Genomic DNA, 9,096 nt, shown 5'->3' with positions numbered 1-9,096 from the left:
CTTAGATGTTAGTCTAGGTACACAATAACATTTATTTGAAATGAACAATGGTCAATAATTGGTTTCTAGAATATTTTAGCAGAAGTAAAGTGATATTGGTTTACGAAAAATTAAGTGAAAGTCATGGTAGAAATTTATTTCTCCAAAATTATAATAGAAATCATAGTATGATCAATGTTCCAATAAAATTATAGTAGAAAACATGGTAGGATCAATGTTCCAATAAGGGTTTTCAGAATCTTTGAATTAAATAAAAAAATAACCTAAAACATGCTAAGTAAATCGAAAGTATCTCATACTTCTACTACGATGAACTTTTTCAATTTTTATGTGACGATATTTATTTCAGACTATGATTTTAAGACATTTATATAACTAGGATAAAGATCTATTGAAATGCATCTTCTTCGATAATTTTTAATCAAAAATTAATTCAGTTTTACATTATTGGAGTGATGAATTTTGGTTGTGTGTTATAATGGATTCTTTATTGGTGTAACTAACGGCTGGGTAACTAATAGCTTAGGGTGACACCAAAAACCCAAGTGACCGAGGGCAAAGGCAATTTCCACAGACAAACGATTAAGTCTTCATCCTCAATTTGGTCATTCTAAAGTTCATCTTTGAGAAAAATGATGTCCCATCACCAGAGCCCAGCATCATCGGGCAGATACTTATCATCGCTATCTTTAATGGATCCCTTGATTCTCATCTCGAAGCTTCCCTATAGTGCGCTCAAAGGACCCTGCATGCACCTGAAGGTGCCCTCCCTTTTGTTAACATCAACAATCACTCCCTTCTCCCTCGTCTTGGCCACCTAATTCTTGGTGGTCTTTGGCTTCATCTACGATGTCATCGCTGAGCCACCAGGCATTGGGAACACACAGGATCCTATCACAAGAACATAAAACTGGTGGTCTTCCTATCCGAAAGAGTGAACGGGAAATATATTATCGAAGGGATCTCAACATGGTTTATGTTCTTGCTTTGTGGGGTGGGGATAATTTTGCTAGACTGGGCCCTAGACAAACACAAAGCGAGGAGCATCAAGGTCTCTTTTGTAGTGGCCAGGGTTTCTTCTTTGGCGATCACTTATATCATGAGTAAGTTATTCGTTTGCATCAAAATTCCATCTTACTTACGTTAATCAGAGTTATGAATAGAGAATCTAGATGTTTTAGTTCCATTGCTAGTTTAGTAGAACATTTTTATTGTTTTTTTTTTTAATGTTTAATGTAATAGTTTTCGGCCTTTTGAGTAATTAGATGGTGTAATGGAAAGGCTTTGAAGTTTTTAAATTTGTTATGGCTAGGGTTTGAAATTCATTAATGTTGTGGTTTGAAATTTGTTAAATTCTAGGGTTCACTTAGCAAAAGAGTTGTTACCCTCATTTATGTGGATGTCAGAGTTTAAAATGCTTAAAATGATAAATTCTCTTTGACCTTGGTATAGTTAAATTTAGTAGAATAGTTGTATTAATATTTATGATTCCTCAATGATAGATTAAGAAAAACAACCTTTTTTAATTTTTTTCCAAAGAAAAAATCTTTACAGAATGTTACGAACACATGCACCATGTGCATTTAGCAAAAAAACCATTTGTCAATGGCCAAAGTCGTGAGTAGTAAAACCTCTAAAGTAATTTGTTTGTGATAAAAACCACCATGAGACTAAACATCAAAACGGTTTTGACCACAAAACCTGAGAGAAAAACTGATATATATACTAATCTATTCATAATAAGTCTTGTCTTACCTTTGTAACTGAAATATTTACACCAAAAGTGAAATATTCGACAAACTGTTAAAAAAGGGTAGAGAAATATAAGTTATACTCTGATACAGAGGAGAGACATAGAGCATCGCATATCTATAAAAGAGTGGCGCTCACAAATGTGGACTGTCCCATTCATATGTTTTGTCTAGCACCTTCCTTGGATGGGATATATGCTCCATGATTCCTTTCTCTGTAGATACGATAGTAGGATATATTATTAAAATCCGATGGATTTCTTCTAGAATGGGAAGATGTGTGGTTGCGACATTTTTAAACTTCATTAAACCAATTAATAACATTTAAATAATTCCCGAAGACTTGAAGAAAGCAACAATCATATTCTAGAGCCTAGCACAGTGGAAGCTTTAAAGATAGAAGTTTAACAAAATTGTTCGATCCTCTGCCTAAACCAATTTTTGACTTCATGAAATGATGATCATTTATGAAAAGGATGAGGCCACCCCAACAAGTATTGTCCTTGCTCGAAGCATGGTCAAAATAAGACCAAGGAATGTGTCGATTGATCTATGCTTCAATGATATTGCCACACACATGAATAATGTGTTTTGATGGAAGGAGAGCATACATTTCCCCCACTTCAGCTCAATAATATTGGCTCTGGATGAGGAGTTCCTAAAATTGGCTTTGTTCCTCGCAAGTGAGAGCCCCCAACAAATGACGAGGGATGTTTTTAAGGATCTCTTTGTTTGATAAATCCCACCATGGCTTCCAAGCCTCAATCAAGCTATTTCCTCTCCACATGAGGAGGGATGTTTTTAAGGATCTCTTTGTTTGACGAATCCCACCATGACTTCCAAGCCTCAATTAAGCTATTTCCTCTCCACTCCAAGTTGCAATTCAATACCTGCCTATCTTTAACTCAAATATTTAGTGAGAAATGGGAAAAAAGAAATAAGTGTGAGATAGACTCTTCGACATTTTTACATAAAATAGACCAGTTGGGACTTGCTTTATATATTTTTTGTAAGGTATCCCAAGTTGGGAATTTTTTTTTTTAATAAACACCATAAAAAAATGTTTTGAATCTTGTTATCTGGTGATTGTATCCTAATTTTGGGGTATATAGACCAGAAGGAGAGTGAACCCAACACAAAGAGTCCACCCTATCTCTTTTTCTAATAGAGAAATAATATAATCCTGCCACATATCAACATTCTCTCCTTAAAGGCCCAAATGAGTGCATTCTCGCAACCCTGTGACCAGAAAGTAGTCCAATCGTCATCCACAACTTGATTGAGGAAAACTTTGCCCTGCTCGTTTAGGAAAGCCACAAGATTCGAAGGAAGTCTAAAATTAGCTTGGCATCCAACCCATGGTTCCACACTGATTCTAACTTTATGCCGATTGCCTACCTTCCAAGTGAGGCTACCTCCAATAATATTAAATGAAGCAATAATACTTTTCCATATAATTGAAGAGTTTGGCACCATTTTATTCAGTTTTCTGATCCATTCTTCAAGCAAAAGGGGGAATGTATTTCCAGAAAACTATCGATGTCCACAAAATCTCGGAGGAGAGAATTCTCTCACTAAATTTTGTCGAAAATGTTTTTGAAAAAATAGAAAGATCTTTAATGCCCCCATACACCCCATGATTTGGGCAAAGCAATCTTATCACATACCACCCACGGGAGAACAACTTCATCTTTATCGAGCCCACAAAAGCTGACCACAAAGCTTGCATATGGATGATAATATACCTTTGGGAACCCATGTGAGAGCCATCCAATAAAGAAGAATGACCTCAAGGATTGATTTGATCAAGACCAACCTTTCAGCTCTCGAGAGGAATTTGAAGCTCCCATGTTTAAGCCTTTTCTCAAATTTTGCTAATAGCCATCTCCGGACAATTTTTTGATATGAATTGGGTTTCACATGGAATCCCACTTATTTGAGGCTATATCAAATTGATTGTACACAAAAAAGTAAGGAAAGTATGTGCTCTTCTCACCTTCCCCTCGGATGATCAAACATATGTAAGAACACTTATGAACATTGATATTCATTCCAGTTGCTTTCTAAACGAGAGGTAGGGTGTCCTTCATAGATTCCAAATCTTGTCTCGAGCCATTACGGAATATTAGAATATCATCAGCAAAACGAATACGAGTGATAAAGATATTTATTGCCAGTTCAATGCCTTGAAAAAACCCCTAACGTTTGGATCCCAATCGTACTATGCTCACCCCTTCTATTGCCCACAAAAAAAAAAGACGTAGTCTTTAACGCGACTTTTTGAAAGCTTTTCCGGCGATTTTTTCCGGTGAAAATCCGGCAGTGATTTATTGAAATCCAAGTTTGATAGCTAATTTCTGCACAATGAAACCGTCCCGGGGGTTTTTCAGGGTGCTGAATCCGAATATGCAGTTAAAAAACCATTTTAACTGCAACAAATCATGATTTCATCTCAATTTCTTGACGGAATCCCAAAAAGTCCCATTATAGACAACTCCCTAAAAAAATGGTCTTTTTCATTTCTTGGCATATTTTTGTCCTTTTTTAAATAATGGAAGATTTTTATGCCAATTTTTTACTCAAATTTTAGTTTTCATCGGCTGATTTTTGAGACATTAAAATAAAATAACTGAGACTATAATGATTTAAGAAAAAAATATTTTAAATGGTGCCAAATAATTCGTTAAGTACTTTCTTAAAAAACATCTCCTAATGCCTTAGAACCTCATTTAAAGAGAAAAATATTCAGCCGTCCTTGAGAGAAATTGTCCCTGGAGAAATTCTGAAAAGATAAATGTTTAAATACAATAAAAAAATATATTAATCTCTTAATTTGAGCGGCGTAAATTCGATTATTTGGAGCTAGATTTCTTCAAGCACATATCAAGCTGCAACCAGTGCTAAAAATTAAGGTTATTTTGCACTGCCCATGGTAAAAGCTTGCAAATGTTTTTAAGCAGATGATATACTGCTTCAAAAAATAAAGCAGAAACTATTCTATAGCTATTTTTAGTCCTGCCCATGATTACATATTTGCTAACAAAATTGAACATGAAACAAAAGTTGAATACGTCTGTTCTTAAGTTAAGAAACAATATGGAGTTGCCTGAATTTAAGGTACTGCCAAACATCTATGAATTTTACTGAAAATTCAGTGACTTCATCCTCCACAGAAATTTCACAACGAATGTTGTGTAAAATCAATCAATCAATTAAATACTATTTTAAATTTTCATTGTCTTCCAACTGATCCTCATAGAATTCAATTGACGTTAATCTCTAATAAAATAAATAGTTAAGTATAACGCTAAATGTTATTTTAAATATGTGCTTTATTTAAAGTGGTCACGATTCCCTTTCTATATTCATCCTCGTTGTTCAATATCACATGACGGCAGTGTGTGGCCGTGAACTAAACTACTTCCTATAATTCAACCTTCTGAATCTGCTATCGAACTGAGTTCTAAACTGAATTTCATTGTATGCATATGCATACCAATTGCTTGTCCTAGGTTGTAGGTAACTGAGAGGCATTAAATTTTCGATACTATATTTTCTAATCAAGGGTTGAACACCACATGAGGATGTTTTCCAAATAAGATTGTTCTATTGTCCCAATATTTCATCACAACTCCACCAAATCACAAATACATTAATAATCCTTTAAGATGTATTTTCTTATAATCTCTTTGAATAATTATCAATTTTGGCGGTTCAAGTAGCTCAATTTAGAGCCTTAACCCTATCCCGAAAAGTAACAACACTAACCTTAGATAGGTCTCTGTCTATTTTAATTTTTAACTGATTGATTAAACATTCTATCTCCATCATGTTTAGATTCCTCCTGATGTCTTTGTACTTCTTTCATGAAGGACAAATGAGATCCTTGCATTCCTTAAACTCAGAAGATTCCAATCATTTGTTCTCTATTTGAAAAATTATGTTCTCTATTTTGTTATTAATGGCTAGGCCATTTTAGAGCACAAGTAAGGATTTCCATACCCTATCATCTTCAGTCACTGCTACTCCACCAATTGTGTGGATTTCCTTCAAATATCCATAATTCTTTATTCAATGGTTGGATATCCATAATTCTTTATTCAATGCACATGTCCAGGAAAAATACATGTATGTATTTTGTGAAGTTACAGTCCTGATGTCATATTTTGTAAGTTTAGGTAAATGGTTGGAGACCCATAATTCCAAAATTAGCTACAAAGTCTATGTAATTTTTAGGTTTAAACTTCATATCATCATATCTACGGGTTACAATTTTTTAGGTCCTTCAAGTGTATCACTTTATCAATTGATGAGATCTCTCAGCTGAATTAAGTTTATATGTAATTTGTTTTCTAAATTGAGTTCTAATTTAAAGCATGCACCAATAACATATTGATTGTTCATATCTTATTCAAATACAATAGTGATGACATTGTGAGTTTCTACTCATAGTGATGTCATCTAGATCAAATGGATATTTGGTTGGAGGCCCCAAGCATGCATAGAGTTTCCACCTATTAATCCTTTCTTCCAAATCCATGTAATTACTATTCTGTGATTTTTTTGGCAAGTTTGATGTCTAAAACTATTTTTTTGGGTAGATCTTACCCAACATTCTGGTAATTCTAATAAGTTAATCATATAATCAATAATTTCTCACTTGATTTTAACATGGAACATTCACAACTAATATACCAAGCCTACTGTTGTCAACTATTCATCTTGGAATCACCATCATATTCTGTGGTGATTTCCTTCTCTCTGCAACGATCATTTTTTTGTTTGAAATAAAGAATGCCATTCTCCTTTAGGATTGAGGTTTATTGGTTGGATATTTTGGTTCTAACTAACTTATATAGGTATTATGATTGTTGTCTAGTATAATAATCAAGTCATCCTGTGAATTGGGTCTATCTCAAGTGGTTAAGAAGAGATTTTTATTCACCTCAACCAGTTTCAATCTTGCTTGTGATGTGTTCACTAGGTATTATGATTTTTGTCTAGTATAATAATAAATTCATCCTGTGAATTAGGTCTATCTTAAGTGGTTAAGAAGAGATTTCTATTCACCTCAACCAGTTTCAATCTTGCTTGTGATGTGTTCACTCTTCGTGATTGAGTGGTTGATTGAGACTTTTTATGATCTGTGAGGATTATCCCTTTATTGCTCACTCACTAGAGGATGGGGTGGATATATGGTGGGTTTCTAAGTTATATGTAAAAAAAATAAACATCTCATTTTTCATAGCTTACTACTAGAACATGTCTTGTGCTAGTCTTCGATGAGATGCAGTTTCAAAGTAATATGTTATTTTCTTGTTTTGTCATGTAGGTACAATTTTTTTCCCTTGGGAAAAAAAATTTATATTGATAATAAAATTACATCCATATATTCCAGTAGGCATTCCTGAAGGCCAAGTAACCTCAAAAAATATTTGTCCAGAAAAGTCTAGATCTATAAAAACAAAAAGCATTTGTAGCCATGTCGTTTGTCAAGTGACCACCCTCTCAAAAGGGTACATCTATTCTCCTATTATCTATACAGATACTCTATCCACAATCCAAAATTTAATCATTTAACCAGCCCTATTTATATAATTTACATCCCTGTTATAGTCAAAATGATCATATAGAGCTGCAGAAAACACTAATAAGCTCATTTGTCATATTCGAGAAAAAAACATAGAGAGAGTAAAAATATTATTTAGTTCCAATTGTCATGATCAGTTTTGTAGCCTTCATTAGAAGTTGTGACTTTCAATGAGGTTATATCCATTTCCAAGCCATATTTGGAAAATCTATCTGCTTCTTGATTCATGTTCCTGTATACATGGTCAAAATTCCGGAAATATAAAAATAGAAGGTAAGTTGTATGTTTTGAAAAAGAGGTTGCAAGTGGTAGCTCAAAAGTTTAGAGGCTCTTTTCAGCCAATTTATGATTGGCTTTGAGTCTCCATACACATGAAGGTAGGAAATCCTATATTCTTCAGCTAGCTTAAGCAAAAGTTTTAGAGACATTAAGTCTGCATAAGTGTTTGAGGTGGGATTGTTACAAGCTGAAAAGGATATGAAATGAGAATGAGAGAGAAGGAGAAGCCCACCAGCACCCCCTTGAGAAGGTGAACCTTGGGCAGGCCAAGGAAGGTCTACTTTTTTAGAGATGTTACTTTGGATGGGATTAGGAAAACTATTTTTTTATGAGGATCATAATAGTTTATAATAGCCTGACTTTGTGTGGCAATTTTCAGGAAGGAAATCCCAACATTGTCAAATATGGCATGCTTTCTTTCCAGCCACACCCTCCAAGAAATAGAGAAAGGAATATCCTTATGCTAAGCCCTTTGATGCCTTGAAAACCAATTTTTTAGAGCCTCTTCTATGGAGTGTCACTCCTAGACATAAGAGATGTCCTCTAGACTATGAGTGTCTTGCCATATTGATTGCATAAAGGGATAGTTGATAATCAAGTGTTCCATTGATTTAGATGATTGTGAACAATGGACACATTTGATAGGCCCATGGAAGGAATGCTTCTACAAGTTGTCCCATCTTGGGGCCTTGTTGCAAAGGAGAAACCACATGAATAATTTTTCCTTTGGGGGGCACTGTGATTTTCTAAGCCTTTTTACGCACCAAGGAGAAATGGGTTGTAGGTTGTCAAGGGACTGCATATATCCAAGTTTTGGCACATACACCTCCAAAGGGTTTGAAGCCCATATAAGTTGATTCAGTTTGTCTAAAATAGATACAAAGGATTGTTGGATAGCTCTTATAAATGTTTCCTAGGCTGCAATATGATCACCTTCCAATTTTAGTTCCATTGAAGAGAGCCACCCTTGATTTCCAAGTGGATAGTCTCTCTTGGGAATTTAAGTTAAATACTGGAAACTCTCTTTGTTTAATTTTTTAATTAATAAATATAGGAGAATATGATTTTGTAGACTTCCAATGCACTCCTTGACCCACAATAGGAATACCTTGAATGGTAGCTTTTTCGGTAAAAAATCTATACTAGCAGTGGTGCTTTGCCCTTCTTAAATGTAGGTCTGAGTTTCCCTAAATCAGAAAGTGAATCATTAGGACATATTCCATCATCAATAGATATTGTCACAAGCTTCTCATCTCCAATTTTAGGATCAACAATCTCTAGCACAAAAACAAGAAACACTTTAAGTACCATTGCAACAACTCTCCAGTGACTCCAACTTTGGAAATTACAGAACATGGGTGTTTTGTACCTTTGCTTCAACTGGGATGATCTCATATTTGAAATTCCCTATAGTTGTTGTTGTTGCACACCTATGAGATTCAATCTGAGAAATGATTATAAAAATTAATATTCAAC

The 9,096-nt window shown here is 34.5% G+C and overlaps 1 pseudogene; it reads left to right on the top strand.

The window, feature by feature from the left end:
- The first annotated feature begins 632 nt into the window (after nt 1-632).
- On the top strand, nt 633-1,147 carry LOC149179959 (uncharacterized; annotated as a pseudogene).
- The last annotated feature ends 7,949 nt before the right edge of the window (nt 1,148-9,096 follow it).

Source organism: Pinus tabuliformis, chromosome 3_2 (genome assembly GCF_031772625.1).
Source record: "Pinus tabuliformis cultivar Carrire ecotype Pingquan chromosome 3_2, CPIR1, whole genome shotgun sequence".
In the NCBI taxonomy this organism is placed as follows: Eukaryota; Viridiplantae; Streptophyta; class Pinopsida; order Pinales; family Pinaceae; genus Pinus; species Pinus tabuliformis.
This window is presented reverse-complemented; position numbering and strand designations above follow the sequence as displayed.